The sequence below is a fragment of the Equus asinus genome, chromosome 3, assembly GCF_041296235.1.
Source record: "Equus asinus isolate D_3611 breed Donkey chromosome 3, EquAss-T2T_v2, whole genome shotgun sequence".
Classification (NCBI taxonomy): Eukaryota; Metazoa; Chordata; class Mammalia; order Perissodactyla; family Equidae; genus Equus; species Equus asinus.
In genome coordinates this window covers 139,674,217-139,694,154 of record NC_091792.1, presented here as the reverse complement: position 1 = coordinate 139,694,154, position 19,938 = coordinate 139,674,217, and the positions used below count along the sequence as shown (strand labels likewise).

The following is a 19,938-nucleotide window of genomic DNA, read 5'->3' as shown; positions in this document are numbered from 1 at the left end:
AGTTATGGGCTAACGTACCTTGAGCACTGAAGGCAAAAAGCAATTTCATTGTTAATTTTATCACAAAAGAAGAGCTAGCATTGTTGAGCTTTGAAATAAGGAGTTTTCCATCCACACTGATATGTAAGTTACCTATACTGACACACTTTAGTAATATGTTAAAAATGGGAATTTCCATCATCTTATCCCTCAGGACCACTTTCTGCTAGTTAGGCAGAAAAGTTTATAATAATTAAATGTAGCATTTTTTAAAGGACTACACATTTAGGGTGCTAAAGAAATTAACGCTTACTATAAATCATAATTCTAATTCTGCAATCCAAAAAGGGAAAGCTGATTATTTTTATGTAATTCAGAAATACATATGTGTACATATATATGTGTATCAGATCTTAAAATCTTAAAAACAGCTTTGTTATGATAATTTTTTATTAAATCATGCACTTTTCTTTCTCAGCTAAAATGATTACTCTTTCGAAATCAGGCTTTAAGAACAGTATTCCCCTTTGTTCTGTCAAGAGGAAAGCTTTCTCCTTTTTTAGAGGAGGAAATAATACGCTATAATTCCTGGAAGGAAATTGTATTTGGTAGAACTTGACTATTAATCATAATATGAGGATTTTTCTAGCAGCAGTGGCTGAATAATTTTGACAGCTGGCCCACTGTGAATGAAAAACAGACATTTCTGAACAGTGAGCCTGTGTGAAATCCTGATGTTAGTTGCAGTGTTACTATCCACATTTTCCTTAGTGACTTAAAGCATTCATCCCTTTGAGGTCTGCTAATCACCCAGTTTGTGCTTTGGTGCCTGCATAATTATGAGTTTAATGATAAATCAGACCTGCGCTTGCTCTGAGGGAGGTTTCAATCGGGTTAGTAAATCCAAAAGGTCAACACCAGATCTTGGTTAAGGGTTGGAAGAATTATGACAAAATACCTTTTAAAAAAATCACAGAAAGAAGAAATTACTTTTAGCTTACAGGAAAGAAAAGAAGAATTGAGCAGAAAAAGAGAAACATTGTGGAGTAGGCTGAATTTAAGTTGGATATAAAGGTGGACGGAATACTTCATACTGAAAGACAGAAAAAAAGGATAAGTTCTCCACCAAGCAATAGCATGAACAAATAAGTGATAGGAGGAAATTACCATCATATACATCAAAGGAGAAATAGGTCAAGAAAAAGGTTATTAAAATGATAATACTATAGGGGTATAATTATAATTGACCAAATAAATAATAGTGGGTATTGCCTAATTGAGAGCAACTCATTAGCCACATCTTGTTTTCCACTTATTAAAAAAAGCTGTATCTTTTTATTGATAATTTTTGGATTAGGCCAAATGAAAGAGTCTTATTAGATATCAGATTTAATTTGTGTATGAATATACAGAAACATTCAAGTGGCATATACAATCTAATACACTAAAAAATAAAGCAGTTTATCATTAGTACCTCAGATTGTCTCCTGTCCTTCAAGTGCTTATTTCTTACTTGTTAGACTAAGGAACATTGAGATAAATTCTTGTTCCCTTAAGAAAATAAAGAGGTACTGGGATTATTGTGAATTTATTAATTTTTAGAAGATCATGAGTTTGTCTTAAGCATTTCCTTCTTTGTTTAATAACATCATATAACAATTCTTGGACAATTATTCAGTCTTTCACTTGCTGTTTTAGCATGTAGTTTCCTGCCACAGTACTTCATAAATAAAACGTTTTGATAAATTCTTCATAAAAAGGGTATTTCTGCAACAACATGTGAGCTCAGGATGGAGTCTTGTTTTAATCCCTGTTCATTGTTGAAAAGGCACTAACTCTTACAATGCATTTCTTTGGCACACAGTAGTAAATAGGACTTCTGTTTTGTCTTGGGTATGTAAGTAGCTAGTGAGCTTTCTCTTTCACAATAGATCCCTGTAGGGCCTGTTAGTCCTGGGAAAAAGACAAAACATGTGGGAGATCTTATACTATTTGTAAGGAGAATTCAGAGAACTGATTTTTTTTCTTTGGTGATAGTGCTGCTCACTAATTTGAGAGATTTTCAGATTAACTGTTAAAAAATGCCCACATAAATGATTGTTTTTATGACCTCGAGCGTATCCATCAAGGTGAGACAAGCTCATTGTTATTATGCATGTGTATGTACGAGATCATACACTAGTATTTCCACATAGTGAGTGAGATTTGGATACTTCAAGCAATCAAAGAGGGAACAATAAGCCCAAGATTAAAGTATTAAAATCTAATAAAACAAGTCTTTTCACATTTTGTAAATGGACAGGATATTTCCAATACTTAAAGTCTAAACACATTAAGCTAACCAGAATAGCTTCCTATATCAATTTATATTTTTGAATATTGCTATTGAAATCAGTGGAGAAATAGAGCTGCATTTTACTGAAATACCATATTATTATTTATCCCACATAAAAGAGATTGGTAATCACATGGCAATATATGTTTATGATCTTTATGACCCCCATTACATGAAATTGTTAGGCGGCAAATGGCATATATCTACGGTTTCCTTTATTTTCTTGTTCAGTCTTTCAAATGTAAATATACAGCCCAAATGCACAGATTAACTTTTGCGTATCTTTTTATTAAACTCACCTCCGGGAGGACATAGACCATATGTCTTTTCACCCTCATACAAAGAGTTCTATCAGAACGCTTGTGATATGTCTAAATAAAAGAGTTGCTCTAATAATTTTTATCAGAGAATAAACTGAAGAGAAAAATGCAAGATTAGAATAAAATACTACACATTTCTAAATGCACAATTTACCAGGTAGATATATACATTTTTAAATTGATATACTTAAAAATATGTATAGAAAATTATTACAAAAAGAAAATGATAAATCAATAGATATAGCAGGGAATGATCAACTCTCTCAGTAATTGATAGATGAACCAGATTTTTAAAAGACGTGTGAGCATAGATATTTTGAAATACACCATTGTCTTATCAGATCTAAAAATCAATTGTAGAACTCAGTATCCAACAATTAGAGAACACACATGCTTTAAAAGTCTTGGAACACATATATTTCATCAAATACTAGACTTCAAGGAGGTCTCAAAAAATATCAAATATTTGAATACAAATAGTCTGAGCTAAATACAGTTAAATTCAAAGGCATTCACAAAAAGTTTATCCAAGATACAGTGGAGGAAATATATGGAGATAAATTTAATAGAAGTAAGGGTAGACGATCTTAAGTGGAAGGGGCACACAGTGTGCTAAAGAGGAGACAAAGAAAAACTCAGATCTAGATATGTTATAATGATATTTGAAAACACACAAGAAAAGAGAAAAATAATTTTAAAATAAAATTTCCCTAGAGATACAGAATGTCATTTACAAAGGAACAAGAATAAAATCTTCATCAGTTCTTTTTTTTTAAGCACATCACTGGACACAAGAGGATAATGGAGTAATATTTTTTCAAATATTAAAGAAACAGTACTTAGAATTTAGAATTTTTTATCTAGCTTACAATCAAATCCAGTGTTTAAAAAGATAAAATACCATAACCTTACTGATTTTATCCCATATATACAAAGAAAGTTCCATACTTAAAAATCTATAAACTTAATTCCCACATTAAAAATTAAAAGTAAAACTTCATGACTATTTAAGTAGACGCAAAAACATATTTGATACATTTTATCATAAATACATAATAAAAATGCTCAGTATGTTAGAAATAAGAAGGAACTTAATTACGTAATGAACATTATCTTTTAGAAATCCACAAATGTTATTCTAAGTGAGTCAATGTAGAGAGCTTCCCATTTAAAATCAAGAACTATGTAAGGAAACATGTTTTCAAGACTTCAAATCGCAAATGCTTTGGTGGCTATAGCATGCATAATAATATGATAAAAAGGAATTGAATGCATGAGAATTGGAAAGGAAGGAACAAAACTGTCATTGTTTGTATAACATGATCATTTACTTAGATACATTATTATACATAATTGCAGAGTTTACCTAGATAGAAGGACAACGTGATAATATAAAAAATTCAAATGAATTTCTTTATATCAGCAACAAACAACTAAAAATAATTTGTCACTGTTTAAAGTAGTATCAGAGAATATCAAGTGACCAAGAGTAAGTCTAACAAAAGGTGTACTGGACTTTACTAGAGATGCAATAAAGATTTATTAAAATGCACAACACCTAAATTAATGGAGAATCTGTTTTCATATACAGAGTAACATGCCAGCATGAGAATGTCAATTCTTCTGAAATCTAGTTATAAATTATAAAAAAAAAAGAGGAGAAAGCTCTCCCTAATTTGTTTTAAATGGCCGTATTTCCCTGATTACAATCTGACAAAGACATTGAAAGAAAAGAAAATTATAAACTAGCGTTCCTCATAAATGTAGACATTGTAAATTTAATTCAGTAATAGATCTCGGGAATTCAAAGCCAATATAACGTTAAAAACAAATTAGATTAATTAACTATATTAACAGAATAAAGGAGCAAATGATATGAACAACTCAACCCAATGATTATCCATTTGTGATAAAATTTATAAGCTAAATGTAAATAGATTGGTACCTCCTCAACCTAATAAAGAGATTCTATGACAAATTCTACAAATTACATTATATTTAATTATGAAAGACTGAATGCTTTCTTGCTGGATTGAGAAAAATGCATGGTTGACACCTTTCATAACTTCCATTCAACATTGTATTGGATGTCCTAGCTAGCACAAGAAAGTAAAAAAAAGAAGTAGAAGATATAAAGATTGGAAAAGAATAAGTCAAACTGTCAATATTCCCTGGCAAGATTTTTTTTAATGTAGAAAAATTCTGAGGAATATACCAAAACAAACAAAAATTCTACTAGTTTTAAGAAGTGAAGATAGCAAGCTTCCAGGACATGGGGTCTATATGAAGAATCAATTGTATTTCCATATACTAGTGATAAACAACTAGAAAATGGAATTCAAATGCCCATTTTCAATAACATCAAAAACTCTAAGGAATAAACTTAACAGCAGTCAAAGCAAGACATTTATTCTGAAAACTACCAAACATTCCTGAGGCTAAAGAAGACCAAATAAATGAAGACGTATGGTCATCTAGAAAGACTGAAACGCTCAATTTGGTTAAAATGCTAATTCTCCCAAATTGGTCTATGGGGTCAACAAAATCCAAATCGAAATTTCAGCAGGCTTTTTGCAGAAAATGATAAGATTATTCCAAAATTAATAAATGAAAAATACTTCAAATTCTCAGAACGGTCTTGAAAAAGTAGAATATAATTGGAAGATTTACACTACCAGCTTTCACAGCTTACAATGAAGCTACAGATGCTGTGGTATTGGAATAAGTATAGAAAAACAGATCAGTGGGGCAGAACAGAGAGTCCAAAGTTCAACTGATTTTTCAATAAAAATTCCAAAGCAATTCAGTGGGAAATGAAAGACTTTTCAAAAAATGGTGCCGAAGCAAGTGGATATTCATATAGAAAAAAGTCAACCTTGACTTATATATAATAACACATACAAACAATTCAAAATGAATCATGACCTAAATGTAATAGCTAAAACTGTAAAGTCTAATTGATGACAGGTGACTCAAAGTTGACCTGAGGGTAAGTGAAGAATTCTTAGACAGAACAAAACAATTACCCCCCAAAAAATTATAAATTGTACTTCATCAATAAAGGAAACTTCTGATTATCAAAAGGCACCACTAAGAAAATTAGTAGGCAAACCATATGTGGGAAACATACATCTGTAACAGACATATTCAGAATATATTTTAAAAATCTCCTACAACCCAAGAGTTAAAGTTCAGACAATTCAATAAATAAATAGACAAAAAGCTTGAACAAACACATATAAAAGGAAAATATATAAATGGACAAAAATTTCATGAAAAAGTGTTTAATATCATTAGTCAACAGGGAAATACAAATTATAATTACAATGAGATACTGCTATATTTTCACTTTAATGACCAAAATTTTAAAAATACTGTCCCTGCTAAATATTGCCATGGGTGTTGAGTAACCTGAATTCTCACACATCACTGGTGGTAGTGTAAAATAGCTCAACGGTTCTGTAAAAAGTCTGTCAGTTTCCTATAAAGTTGAATATACAGCTTCACTTTGACATAGCAATTATACTCTCCAGGACTTATGCAAGAAAAATAAAAAATATGTCCACAGAAATAAGATGCATTCATAAATGTTTACAAGAGACGTATTTATATTATCTCAAAACTGGAAATAATACAAATTTCTATCAACAAGAGAACAGATACACACTGTGCTCTATATCATACAATGGAATACTGCTCAGCTATCAAAAGGAATAAACTGATTCCTTTAACAACATGTATAAATCTCAGAGATATTTTGACGAACAAAATAAGCCAGAGACTAAAGGCGCATGTAGTATGATTTCTCTGATAGGAAGTGTTAAAGTAGGCAAAACTAATCTATGGTGGGAAAAAAATCTGAACTGTGGTTGGGGGATAGGAGGGGGTGGTGATTGACTGCTGAGGGATAGGAAGTGCCTCTTTGATGTGAGGAAAATTTTCTTTATCTTGTCACCGTGTTCACTGAATGGGTACATCTTCTTGCTAAAACTCGTTAAATCGCATTCTTAGTTTGTGAATATGAATACTGTAAATTTTACCTTATAAAATAAGTAAACAAATAGTAAACACTAGTCAATATAATGAGGATAATGGGATCCATATTTCTCCCTGTTAAAAGAAAAGAATTTCAAAATTGGAAGGAGAAAATTTAGTATGTACCATGTGATTTTAGATTTGAATTGGAAGTATCAATATGTATTCATATTCTATATAACATGAATGTGGTGGGGAGAAGGAGAGAGAAAAGAACAAGAAGGAGAGAGAGAGCAGAGCAAGAATGAAAAAGAAGCAATAAGCACGCTTATTCAGATTTTCATTTCTGAATACCACTCCCCATTAAAAGGATAGAAGGCTTATTGGAGAAATGGTTATTATTTCCAGGACTGGAAAAGAGCAAAATGAGCCTGGAACATATTGTTGCCTTGCACAGGAGGAGCTCAAAGAATCATGAAAATATGTCAAAATGACACAAGCCAGTATGACAGCTCCCTTTGGCTATATCTGGAATTATTTGAGCATCAATGTAAGTAACAAAAGGAGTGGATTATGAACTATGGGATAAAATAATAATCCATGAGTCCATACTGATATACGTAAATAAATGAATAAGTAAATAAAGATCTTCCTTACCGTAGAATGCCAAATAATAGCAAGAATGATAAATTGATAAATCATCAATGATACTAAACCTAAAGGGTGGATGTTTGACAAGGGAGAAGATGCCTACATCGTTTCAAAATATTTCCCCATAAGCTACTTACTAGTTTCAAAGAAAAAGTAGTAATACCAGCATTGGGAAATATGTGACTACCACCTGAACAAAGACACCAAGCCTAGCATCACCAAAATGGGGGCAGAAGACATCATCTGTCAAATAAGACACTCTGAAAAAGAAAGAACCTCACTCCAGTGAATCTAATCACAAAGAGGCATCAGAAACCTAAGTTGGGGAACATTCTACAAAATAACTGACCCGTCTCTTCAAAACCGTTAACCTGAATAAACATAAAGATTGCTACTATAGAGATATGACAACCAAATGCAATATGTGATTCTGGATTTGATCCTGGAAAAGGAAAACAAATCTATGAAGGATGTTATTGTGAAAATTAAATCTGAGTATCATCTGTGGATGAGATAATTTCCTGATTTTCCCTAATTTTTTAAACTTAATTGTGGTTTGGTAAGAATATGTGTGTTTCCTTAAGGAATACACGTTAAATTATTTAGGGTAAAGGAAACAGGATGCTTCTAACTTATTATGGGTCAGAAAAATAATATTCACCTATGTATAAAATTAATATAAAGAGATAATTATAAGTGAATAAGCCTACATGGAAAAATTCTTGAATCTGAAAAATATATGAAAGGTATACAAGACTTCCCGGTACAACTATAGTAATTTTACTGTAAGTTTAAAACTATTTCAGAATATAACTTACTACCAAAAAAACCACCAAAAACAAAAGAAAAAACCTGGTATAATTTTAGATCCTCTTCCCTACTCTACAGTGTCAGGAGTGGTCTCCCCGCCCCCTACCTCCTTACACACATAAACACTTGATAGAGTACTTGAGGTTTAGTCTTTCGCCTAAATAAAAGAAAGCATCTCCAGGTTGGGGAACACATGACTTAATTTATCATAGGTACCGTAATGTAAACCTGGGAATAAGTGAGAGTTTACAGGATGAAAGTTGAGGCTCCATTATCAGCTCTTTCATACCAGCCCACTTCCTTACTTTGCTTTTAGAATATTAGCAGCCAGGTGAAATTGCAAATCTAGTCTTTCTTCACCAGAAGCAAAAAAAAGCAAAATAAGGAATTGGTGAGCATAGTACTCTTTGCCATAACCCCCAAAGATTTGTTTGAATTTGAACACTGTAAGGGTGGATAAACTTTTCCCCATCCCATTCCATTCCAGTTAACAGCAACTGCATTCTTGCAATTTGCAACATCCTTGACTCCTCTTTCCTTTCCTACCACACATCTAATCCATCAGTACATCCTATGAGTTTCAGTCTTTTTCAATTGTCGTCTTGAACTGCATTGCTTTTCCCCTGAGTTATTTCTTACGTCATTTAAGATTTTGCAAAAATCTCTCTCTCTTTTATTTATTTATTTTTTTACATAATGCTTACCTGGCCTTCTTAGTAAAATTGCAACTCATTGTCATTCTCGAAAAAATGGATGTGACTGATCCTATTCTGCTTTTTCCCTTAGTAATTTTTACCTTATAACATACAATGTAACGTAACTATTTCTTCTGTGTAGAGTCTGTCTCTCCCGATAGAATTTAAGCTCCACAGAGACAGAGATTTTTTGTATTACTGTGGTAACTGATATATCCTGCGTGCATAGAATAATTCTTTGGACATAGTACATTCTTATTAAGTGTTTGTGGAATAAATATCTCTTTCTTGACTACACAATTCTCATTTAAGTGACACCAATTCCATTTGAATCTAAACCATTAGATTCACTGAAAATAAGGTTGGAAAAAAATGTTTATGGTTAAAGTAATTAGGTTTTAAACTGTAACTGCTATTTATTTAGCATCTTTGTATTTGCTAATGTGTGTACCAAATACTTCACATCTAATGTGTATACCAAATACTTCACATCTAATGTGTGTACCAAATACTTCGCATTTAATTAATCCTCAAAACAACTTTATGTTATAGCAATTTCACATATCAAACAAATCTAGACTCTCAGAGGTTAAGCAAATCGCCCAAGGACACAAAGAAAACAAGTGAGAAAACTTTACAGGAATAAAATTTACATGCAGAAAACTAGAAAGTCTTACGTGTGAAGTTCAATTATTGTTGCTAAATGAACACATTCTTGGAAGCATAACCTAGAACAAGAGAAAGAATCTCACAAGAAACTCCTACGATCTCCTTGTATCTTTTGCAATCTCTACTCCTTTTCTTCTCTCCAAAGACAAAAAAGCTAGCTTCTAACACCGTAAGATGCTTTTCTCTATTTTGAAGTTTAAGTGAATGTAGTCATATAGTGTATATTATTTTGTGCCTTGATTATTTTACTTAACAACATACCTTTATCACTGAATAATATTCATTGTATGAATGTACCACAGGTTGTTCATCCATTTACCTATTAAAAGACACCTTGGATGAGTTTAGATTTTGGAAATTATGAATAACTATTGAGAACATTTGCCCATAATTTTGAAAGGGGACATAAATTTTCAAATCATTAGGTAAATACCTTACAGCACAAGTGCTGGATCAGACTGGTTCACTTTTTAAGAAACTGCTAAACTGTCTTCCAAAGTGACTGTACCATTTTGTCTTCCCACCTGCAATGAATGTGAGTTCTGGTTGACCTGCATCAGCTCTAGAAATTGCTATTGTGGGTTTTGTATTTTACTCATTCTAATGAGTGCCTAGTGGTATCTTATAACTGTCTTAATTGCACTTTTCTAAAGGCAAATGATGCTGAGTATCTTTTCACATGCTTAATTCCATCTGCATATCTTCTTAGGTGAGATGTCTGTTGAGAAAATTTGCCTTTTTTTTTTTTTTAAAGATTAGCACCTGAGCTAACAACTGTTGCCAATCTTTTTTTTTTTTAATTGCTTTTTCTCCCCAAATCCCCCCAGTACATAGTTGTATATTTTTAGTTGTGGGTCCTTCTCCTGGTGGCATGTGGGACACCGCCTCAATATGGCCGGATAAGTGGTGCCATGTCTGCACCCAGGATCAGAACCAGTGAAACCCTGGGCCGCTGAAATGCATCGGAAGAACTTTAACCACTCAGCCACAGGGCCGGCCCCAAAATTTGCCTATTTTTTAATAGGCCTGGTGATTTCTCTTTTGGAATGTTATTAACCATTGACTCAATTTCTTTAATAGATATTAAATTTCTTTAATAGATCATTCATAGAATGTTGTGTGAGTTTTGCAGTAGTGTCTTTCGAGGAATTACTACATTTCATCTAATTTATGAAATTTGAGAACACAGATTTGTTTTTAGTATTCTTTTATTATTTTAATGTCTATAGGATTACTTTAATTACTATGGGCTACTCTTTCATTTCTAATATTTGTAATTTGTGCATCCTCTCTTTCAATTCTAGGTTAGCCCAGCTAGAGGTTTATTAATTTTATTGATTTTTCCAAGGAACTCGCTTCAAATTTCATTGAATTTCTCTATTTTCCATTTTCATTGATTTATGCTCTATTTTTTAGTGCTTATTTTCTTCTGCTTGCTTTAAGCTTCAATTGCCCTTCTTTTTTTCTGCTCCTAAGGTGAAGCTTAAGCTATTGAGTTTAGATCTTTTCTAACATAAGCATTTAATGCTATTAATTTCCCAGTAAACACCTTTTCCAGTGCATCCAATAAACTTTGATAAGTGGCAGTTTCTTTCCCATTTAGTCAGAAATATTTTTAATTGATCTCGAGACTTCTTCTTTGGTTAACGGATTATTTAGAAGTGTGCTGTTTTATTTGCAATTATGTGGGGATTTTCAACTTTCTGTTACTGATTTCTAATTTAATTCCACTGTGGTCTGAAAATACACTTTATATGATTTCCATTCTTTTAAATTTGATAGTAAGTTTTTATGGCCTGAATGTAATCTATCTCAGTGAATGTTCCATGTGAGACTGAGAAGATTCAGCTGTGGTGGGATGGAGTATTCTATATCAATTAGATCAAGTGGATCAGTAGTTGTGTTCAGACCAATTATATCCTTACCGATTTTCTACCTGATTAATTCATCAATTATTGAATGAAGGGTGTTTATCTACAACTGTAATAGTATTTTTGTCTATTTCTCTTTGCAGTTCTCTCAGTTTTTGCCTCACATATGTTGACATTCTGTTCTTACGCATACACACATCAACAGTTGTTATGTCCCTGGAGAGCTGGCCCCTCTAACATTATGTAATGCCACTTGTCATCCCTGAAAATCTTTCTTATTCTAAGGTCTGCTTTGTCTGAAATTAACACAGCTACTCCAGCTTTCTTTTTATTAGTTAGCATTGTATAATTTTCTCTATTTAACCTATCTGAATCCTTATACTTAAAGTGAGTTTCTTGTAGACAGCATATAGTTTGGGTCTTTTCTTTTTCATCCATTCTTAACAATATCTGCTTTTTCAGTTGGTCTGTTTAGACCATTCACACTACATTTGAAATGATTATTGGCACAGTTGGATTAATATCTATATATTTGTAATTGTTCTCTATTCATTATACTTATTTTTTGTTTCTTTTTTCTACTTTTTCTTCTTAATTGAAGATTTTATATGAGTCCAGTTTATCTCCTCTCGTTGCAATTGTATTTTGAAAAACAAAATTAGTGGTTGCTCTGGAATTTGCAACATACATTTACAACTGCTCTAACTCAAAACTGCGGCTTAGAATTTCGGTTTCTATAGAATCTTCGACAAAGAATAATAAATCTGTAGTAAAATGACAGGCAAAAGGAAAGCAGTTTTAGACTTCCAAGGGTAGCAAACTGTGGGGAGGTAAATATATGGGAGGAAACTAATGGAGGAAGGTTTGTTTGTGGATTCTTCTGGTGCCATCTGTGGACTGATAAGATTCTGTCTCCAGTAAAAGAATTTGTATCCTGCCTTTATGTAGACAAAGGAAAGTAGAAAGATTTCCTGTGTTTCTGCTTCTTAATTGCCTTGAGTTCTAAATAATTTTTATGTCAAAAAGGCATATTTTGAGGTGACATATTGTGGTTTTCTCCATTCCCTTCTCTGATGCTCCTTCTTTATACAAGTCCAAATTTCTGACCTATATCACTTTCCTTTTCCCAGAAGAACTTCTTTTAACATTTCTTGCAAGGCAGATTTGCAGTGTTGAATTTTTTCAGTTGTCCTTTGTCTGAGAAAGTCTTGATTTATTTTTTACATTTGAAAAATAATTTTGCTGGATATAGAATTCTAGTTTGTGAATTCTTTTTTAATAATCTACTTCATCCATTCTCTTCTTGCATGTTTTCTGGTAGAAGTCCAATGTAGTTATTATCCTTGTTCTCCTACTGGTTAGATGCTCTGACACTCCAGCTTTTTTCATCGTTTTCTCTTTGTCTTTCATTTTCTGCAGTTTGAAAATGATATGCTTAGTTTATTTGATCTTGTTTTTGTTTGGGGGTATTTATTTCACTTGGCATTCTCTGAGCTTCTTGCATCCGTGGTTTGGGATCCGTCATTGGTTTTAGAATATTCTCAGTCATTATTACTTTAAATATTTCTTCTGCACTGTTCTCACTTTATCTTTTTTCTGGTATTTAAATGACATATGCTAAAACTCTTGAAATTGTCCCATAGTTCTTGGATGTCATTTTATTTTCTTTTTGTCTTTTGGTTTAGAATTTTCTGTAGATGTATCTTCAAGCTCATAACTCTTCTCTCCACCATGATGAGCCCAATAATGAGCCTATCAAAGGCAGTTTTCATTTCTCTTTCATTTTTTGTGTTTTCACATTTCCTTTGGATTCTTTCTCAGAATTTCCACCTTTCTGTTTACACTGCTCATCTGTTTTTGCATGCTACTTTTATCATTAGATCCCTTAAAATAAAAACCATAATTGTTTTAAATTCTTGTCTGATCATTACAGCATTTCTGCTATATCTTAAGCTGGTTTGATGATTGCCTTCTTGCTTCAAACTTTTTTCTTGCCTTTTGTCATGCCTTATAATTTTTGGTAAAAGTCAGACAAGTTGTATTGGGTAATAGAAGCTGAAGTAAATTGACCTTTAGTGTGAAGAATTATGTTAACTTGATATGAGCTGGGTGTTTAACGTTTATTGTAGGTATAGACACTAGAGGCTTCAAATTCATCTAGTGTCCTTGCCCTTGTCTCCTCTTTGGACTTTGTGCTTCCTTGGGTACTTCTTAGGGAGATACTTTCCTTGTAGCTCTTTCAGCTGAAATCCACAGTTAGCATCCTTGAGCCATGTTGATTTAGTGGTAAGATGTGGGAGACAGGAGCATTCCATAATTTTTTTTTATTAAATCTAGACATTAGTGGGCCTGTGTCTCAGCGTTGTTACTTTCACAAATGTTTTGCAAATGCTGTAGCTTTTTTCTCCTTGCCGCCTATTGCCATTCCTGACTCCACAACTCTAAATCTATTTCCTTGATGTTCCTGTCCCTTATTATTATGGCCACTCCCATAGATAAGACAGAATGGATGCTAAGGGCAGGAATGGGAAAAGAGCTCTTCCTCCTGCTGGAATAAGGCTCTTGCAAAAATGTTTTCGTCTGTAGAGTAGGCTTTTGTTAAGGAAAATGCTCTGGGTCTATCTTACAATGATCACTCTTCCTCCTCTTGCCTTGGCCAGGAGAGATTCCAATCTCTCTTTTATTATGGGCTGCCTCTCCCCCTGGGAAAACTCTCCAAGTCGCTCTTCTAGGTACTAGACTAGGCAGTAGCCCCTGGTTTAATTGGCTTACCTCTCGTGGTGAGGAATATATGCCCTATGAGTGAGCTGGGGGAGGGCTCTTGGGGCCCAAGTATTATACACCTGTCATGAATAGGGTAGAGGCTTCCATCCTATGTGTGAGTGAGTGGAAGAGAGGGCTGAGTGAAGGAAGGGAGGCTCTGACCTCATAGCCATACTCAAGAAGAATTTAACCTGTTAACTTCAAAGTTTGAGGGGATTAGAAATGCTGGTGGCTCACTCCTTCTAGTGAGATGAGATAGCCCTTTATTATGAGCTGAAGGAAGACAAGCCCAGTTTCCTTGTCCATACTCTCCAGGAATGGAGCTTAATTCAAGTTGGCTTGGGAGCAGGGAAAGTAGAAGTGGGCATTGCTCAACTGCCAAAAACTCATGGCGTTCTTACCTTGCTTTAGTAGACTTTCTTGAATAAATTATTCTTCATTTGCTGTATGCCCTTAGCACAAATCTCAGAGTCTTAATATGTTTTTTTTTTTAATAATTTTCATCAGTTTTTCTTGTTTTGTTATGGAGTGGTTCCAGGGAGCTCCGTGTGTTGCAATCCTAGAAGCCGAATTTCTTAGCTTACTTGTATACCATCCATATTGAATACAGTAAGTGTACTTTATTATAGGTGGAAGACTAATGATAACACAGTAGAGAAAGATGAGCACTGGCTTTGAGGCCACACACAGTTGGATATCCAACTCTACTGTTTACCTACTGAGCATCCTGGGGCAAATTACTTTATTGGGCCAAACTTTGCAAAATTGGCACAGAGGACTTTTAAAAAGCTTTTGTCTAATAGACCCACTTTAAAATTCCTGAATTATTGGAATCTAAATATTTTTATTTTCCATTTAAACATTTCAAAGTTTTTAATTGAAATAAGTAAAATCTTAAAACAAAGCACTGCCCTACACCACACCATACTTACCTCCTTACAAATTCACTGGCATATGGATTCTTCAAAATGAGGAACTGCTTACTAATTAAATAGCACTTGTGCACAAAGTAGATCACTTCCTGGGATATGCATTCAAAGGGAGGGTTGAGGGGAAGGAAGAGATGAAGCCAAACAGAACATGACTATGTACTCCCAGACTGTATTTCCTCAAACTTTGCATGCATAAGAATCAACTAGAGAGCTTATTAAATAGCAGATTCTTTTATCCAATCACCAGAGATTTTGACTTCGTAGATCTAGGATGGGTCCTTGTAATCTGAATTTTCGTAAGCATCTCAAGTGATCTGGATGCAGGTGACATGGGAAACATATTTTGAGAAGTCTAGAAACATTAGGGTTCTAGTAACAGCGGCTGAAATGCTGGGCAGGACATAGCAAGTTTGAGGTATTTCACACAAAAGTCGAAAATAGAACAAGTGCCATCCAGTCATGATGGTTCAGTAGTGCCCTACCTAAAACATTTTTGGTGCCTAAGATTCCTGTCAATGACTCTGTTTTGTAGTGACTCTACCACACTCTATAATTAAAGGTTACAGTAAATAGGAGTTTGAGTTGCTTACAAAGAGCAGAAAAGTGGTGGGAGGAAAGGGGTAAAGAAAGGTTCTGTACTCAATTTTAACACCCTAGAGACAAAAATGAAGGTAAAATGAAGCAAATTAAAGTTCAGGGTTAGATAGTTTTTAAAAACTCAGATATAGTCTGCACAGGGTGCAGATGCATAATTTATGTTTACTAAAGTAGTTCTGCTCTTAAAATGTGTCATTTTGAAGAACATTTTTAATCAATAGTTTATTAAAACAATATTCCACTTGATATACTTGATTTCTGGAATTTTAAATTTTAATGTGACACATATTAATCTGTATTATAATACCAATTATAATAAAACACTCCACATGAGGCATTTTCTTATTTTATTACTTCCTAGTTCCCGGGATAATTTCTTAGTTCCTCTGATATTTAAAGCACCATAAGTACAAAACGAATGCTACTCTAAAATTTATAAAAATACGGCATCTATTACCACTGATGTTCTTGGTTCTACAGTGGTATCTACGATGACAGAAATAAGAAATTACATGGCATTTGATGTTTAGTGCAATGTATATGTCTGCAAGTTTAATTTCTCCACTGAGAAATCTCTAGAGAATTGGAATGGAAAGATATGTTGAACTAGATAGTTTCCAAGATGTAGATTCTCTCTCAGGATGAGAGAGAAAAATTATGCACATGTACACACACGCATGCGCACATGAATGTATAAACACAAAATTATAAGCATGACAAAAGGCAAGAAAAAATGTCTGAAGAGAGAAAGCAATCATCGAAACCAGTTTAAGATATAGCAGAAATGTTGTAATGATCAGACAGGTATTTAAAACAATTATGGTTTTTATTTTAAGGGATCTAATGATAAAAGTAGCATGCAAAAACAGATGAGCAATGTAAACAGAAAGATGGGAATTCTGAGAAAGAATCCAAAGGAAATGTGAGAACACAAAAAATGAAAGAGAAACGAAAACTGCCTTTGATAGGCTCATTATTAGACTCAACATCGTGGAGAGAAGAATTATGAGCTTGAAGATACATCTACAGAAAATTCTAAACCAAAAGACAAAAAGGAAAAAGAATGACATCCAAGAACTATGGGACAATTTCAAGAGTTTTAGCATACGTCATTTAAATACCAGAAAAAAAGATAAAGTGAGAACAGAACAGAAGAAATATTTAAAGTAATGATGACTGAGAATATTCTAAAACTAATGACGTATCCCAAACCACAGATGCAAGAAGCTCAGAGAATGCCAAGTGAAATAAATACCCCCAAACAAAAACAAGATCAAATAAACTAAGCATATCATTTTCAAACTGCAGAAAATGAAAGACAAAGAGAAAACGATGAAAAAAGGTGGAGTGTCAGGGCATCTAACCTGTAGGAGAACAAGGATAATAATTACATTGGATTTCTATCAGAAAACATGCAAGAAGAGAATGGATGAAGTAGATTATTAAAAAAGAATTCACAAACTAGACCTGTTTCATTTTATCTTTTCCTGTTTGGGGTAAAGAAACAGTTGCCTTACCAACCGAAAAAGTCTCTAAATTTATAAACTATACTTCTTTTCTTGCTTACTTCAAACAACTAATTCTTTTCTGACCTAAGTTTCTAATAATATTTGCAGGACATAGCTTATAGTAAACATCAAATACTTCCAACATTCTGTGCTGCAACCTCTTCCCTCAAGATATAAGTTCATTAAGGTAACAATTTTATCAATTTTCCACCAACATAGAACTTTCATCAACAACCTTCCGGGTTCTGATAACAATTTCCTTCCTGTCCTCCTCCTGTTCCCTAAACTAATACCAAATATTTCAGTATTTGCATCAGAATAATACCCTGATTCTCACACCAATTTCTGTACCAATCAGGATGCCCTTGGTTATGCTAAAGTAATATCACCAATGATAGCGGCTAAAAAAGCAACAGATGTTTATTTATTGATTACGTGATATATCCATGGTGAATCTGCCAGAGTCTGTGCTATGTATCCTTAGTCTGCATTTCAGATGGAGACACCAGCCACTACCATTGCTAATGGTGGTAGCAGAAGGGAAAAACAGTCTAAGATCTTGAACCAGCAATTTAATGTCGGGCCTAGAAGTGACACATCCCATCTGCTCACAATGTATTGACTAGAATGAGTTCCATGGCCTCACCTAATCAGAGGACCAAGAAGTTCAATTAATCTGGGTGTCTTAAAGATGGAGAATTACAGTGAAATAATTGGCAAACAGTCTACTATAATGACAAAGTAGAATTTATCTCAGGAACGTAAAGGTGGTTTAGAAGTAGGGGCTGGCCTGGTGGCACAGTGGTTAAGTTTTCACATTACACTTTGGCAGCCCAGGGTTTGTAAGTTCAGATCCCAGGCATGGACTTAGCACTACTCATCAAGCCGTGCTGTGGCAGCATCCCACATAAAATAGAGCAAGATTGGCACAGATGTTGGCTCAGTGACAATCTTCCTCAAGCAAAAGGAGGAAGATTGGCAACAGATGTTAGCTTAGGGCTAATCTTTCTCAACAAAAAAAATATGATTATTTAGCTGTATAAAACTCTACCAGTGTATCAGTCAAGATAAAATTAATACAGAAATATAACAGTATAAAACACAGATGTCTCTCTGCACGCCACATGTTAAAGGTTTTAACACTGGAAATTGGAAGATTGCACAGTTATTGGAAGAAGTGATGGAGTAAAGCTCAGAGAAAACTCTGCTAAAAGTCCCAGCCAACACTACAGGATCAAATGGTTTTCAAGAATTTACTGATGACCTGCTATGACAAATCTAGATAACTGTGAGGAAGCTCTTCCATTTAACTCAAAGTGCATTAACAAAGTAAGTAATTCTCAAGAATCTTACCTGGAAGTACCACATGAGAATGTGTCTGTCTGCAATACCTACTCGGAATAATGGTCTCTCCTCTTACACCTTCCAGATCTTCTATGAGGCCCTTTCATTGTCAGCTTTTAACCTAGAACAAGATAGATGAAGAGGATTTTAAGAAATAATCATTCCTAGTTTCTTCTTTGTGAAGCAGAAAAGATCTTAGAATGGGATGATGGTGATGCTTTGTTAACAACAGACAACTCAGCACGTAAATAAAACTATGTGATCCTATCACTAGATACAGAAAAACATTGGTAAACATCAACATTCATTTATAATGTAAAAGAAAAGTCCTCAGCCAACAAGGAGAGAAAGAAACTTCATACATGGAGTCTATTTACCAGAAATCCATAGCAAACATCATTATTAATGGTGAAAAAAATAGAAGTGCTCACATTAAATAAGAAACAAGAGAGGGAGATCCAGTATCATAATAACATTTTGACATTTGCTCCAAGAGTCTTAAACAGAAATGCCTCATGGACTGGTGATCCAATCTAAATATCTGTGAATTCTAGAGGTTGTTACTTAGCCTACTTAACATTTTCATTTGGATGATCAATGGCCATCTGGCATTTAACATGTGAAAAATAAAACTTGTGATTTCCCTCTAACCCTGTTTGTCCCACTACTCTGGTTCTCTATTGCTCTGTAACAAGCCATGCCAACACTTAAAGGTTTAATGTAACACTTTATTATTATTATTAATTATTATTACTGTTATTCCATGGCTTTTTGAATTGACTAAGCTCAGCTGGGTGTTTTCACTCAGAAACTCTTATGTGATTGAGGCAGACGGTGTCTGGGGAGGAGACCTTTGAAGGCTTCTTCATTCATATGTCTGGCACCTGAGTTGGACTAGTTGGAACATCTGTGGGTTCTTGGGCTTCTCTCTTTCCAAGTGTCGTCTCTATGTGGCTTCCTCACATTAAAGAGGTCTCTGTGTAGTAGGACTTCCTACGTGATGACTGGCAACTCCCGGAATAAATGTCCCAGGAGGCTCAGGTGGAAGCTGTAAGACTTCTTATTACCTAGCCTTGAAGTTCCCAGACATCACTCCATCATACTTTAATAATCAATCAAGCAACAAACAATTGCCCAAATTCAAGTGAAAGAGACACAATCCACCTCTCGAGAGGAAGGATAACACAGCATTTGTGCCATGTTGAATGTATTTCACCCACAGTCTTTCCTATTTTAATATATAGTGACTCCATATAACTCTAGGTATACTTTATCATTTCTTTTTTATACACTCTACTTTGAAGCTGCCAATTAAACCAATTGAGTCTGCTTTTGAAATAGAACCACTTTGACCATTGTCAGGTCTTCTACTACTATCACCTTAGTTCAAGCAACATCATATTTTACCTAAATTATAATAGCCTAAACATGGGTTATCATTATGTAGTTTATAATCCACTCAACAGAATTATCCTTCTGAAATTTAATT

General features: G+C 33.9%; 1 long non-coding RNA gene across 1 annotated transcript in view; it reads right to left on the bottom strand.

Moving 5' to 3' along the window:
• The window catches only part of LOC139044882 (uncharacterized), a 178,149-nt gene that overhangs the window by 80,880 nt on the left and 77,331 nt on the right, over nt 1-19,938 (bottom strand). Inside the window, exon 2 of the long non-coding RNA XR_011502287.1 lies at nt 18,459-18,570. This is a non-coding gene — a long non-coding RNA (uncharacterized lncRNA). The remainder of the gene's footprint in view (nt 1-18,458; nt 18,571-19,938) is intronic.